Genomic DNA, 580 nt, shown 5'->3' on the forward strand with positions numbered 1-580 from the left:
TACCCGCTCGTCCATCTGTCCTGCCTCCCTGCAGCTGAAGGAGCCAACACCGAGGCCCCATGTCCTCCAGACCTGGTGGAAACCAGGCTCTGCTCCCCACTCCACGGTGTCCCTTCCCCTCTGCCCCAGGCGGGCTCTGCCGGATCTGAGGATCATGCCTCATCCTTTTAAATAAATAGATGCAGAAGCTGCCCCAGAGCTTGGTGCTTTTGCTGGCAGGAGCAGGGGTGCTACCAGGGTCCCCAGGCACCCCGAGCCCAGCAGTCCTGGATTGGATCCTTCTTCTCAGCACTCCGGGGGTACTGGGGGGGTCCTTTGCTGCATCCAGCGTGGGGAGGATGGGGAGCAGAGGATTGGCAAGGCTCAGTGGGGCAGACACCTGGGACGAAGGCAGGGGCAATCAAGCTGGAGTGAACACCCCATTTCCTTAAGATTGGCAGGAGAAATGGATCATGAAGCATAGAATGATTTAGGTTGGGAGAGACCTCAAAGATCATCTAGTTCCAACCCCCCTGCCATGGCAGGGGCACCTCCCATCAGACCCAGCTGCTCCAGGCTCCATCCCGCCCAGTCTAGAACA

The 580-nt window shown here is 59.1% G+C and overlaps 1 protein-coding gene across 1 annotated transcript in view; it reads left to right on the forward strand.

Annotated features, from left to right (window-relative positions):
* Positions 1-580, forward strand: part of LOC104281500 (extracellular fatty acid-binding protein-like) — a gene marked incomplete at its 5' end in the record, with an annotated part of 8,131 nt that overhangs the window by 313 nt on the left and 7,238 nt on the right. The window lies entirely within an intron of this gene.

The sequence above is a fragment of the Apaloderma vittatum genome, unplaced genomic scaffold (genome assembly GCF_000703405.1).
Source record: "Apaloderma vittatum isolate BGI_N311 unplaced genomic scaffold, ASM70340v1 scaffold25362, whole genome shotgun sequence".
NCBI classification, from domain to species: Eukaryota; Metazoa; Chordata; class Aves; order Trogoniformes; family Trogonidae; genus Apaloderma; species Apaloderma vittatum.